This window comes from Penaeus monodon, chromosome 21 (genome assembly GCF_015228065.2).
Source record: "Penaeus monodon isolate SGIC_2016 chromosome 21, NSTDA_Pmon_1, whole genome shotgun sequence".
NCBI classification, from domain to species: domain Eukaryota; kingdom Metazoa; phylum Arthropoda; class Malacostraca; order Decapoda; family Penaeidae; genus Penaeus; species Penaeus monodon.
Genome location: NC_051406.1, coordinates 14,301,675 through 14,302,476, shown reverse-complemented (window position 1 = coordinate 14,302,476; position 802 = coordinate 14,301,675).

Here is an 802-nt window from a genome sequence, read left to right as displayed (position 1 = left end):
GATATGCTCATTGAAAAACGGGAATCATAAAAAAGAAAATTATTAGAAAAAATTTGCCCGGTTTTTTCTTTTTGGCTTTAAATGTAACTTTGCCATATCAAAAATTTTTTTTTAATGGGGAGCATAAAGTTGGCCCAGTACAAGAAAAAATACTCTAATGGCAACCTGAGAAAGAGAATTCTTCAGTAAAAACGCTTTGGGAAAAATTATGCCATTCACACAAATCTTGTTTTTTTAATACAAAGCTCATAAAATTCAACGTTTCTATACTAAGTAATGCATCAATTATATGTATATTAACAATCTTTCCTCAAAAAAAAGGATGAAAGAGTGGGCCTAGCTGGCCAGGTGAAAAAAATAAGATTTTTTATAATTATTTATTCATAGTTAATGTAATTTTTTAAAAATCTAATACTACTTTTAAAAACAAATAAAATCTAATAAACTCAAAAGGGTCTCTTTACCACTTTGCCTGATGTGAGAGAAAAAAGAAAAATTACCATTAATTTTGTTATTTTTCTAATTCCCATTTTACCAAATTTGGTGAACATTAGATTTTGTTGATGGCTTCTCATACACCTCTAAAAAAAACCCAAATTTCTACAAACAATAGGACCAAAACATAAAGCAATGCCAGGCCCCAAATCCTTAAGAAAAAACAAACAAATCTAAAAATATTTCGGCCCAGGAAACCCTTAATGGTTCTTTACCTAAAGATAAATGCAGGTTGCAAGCTCAATTTTTGCCTAACATTTGAAATTTCGGGGGCCATGGCTTTTGTAATGCTTCTTTTTAAACTTTG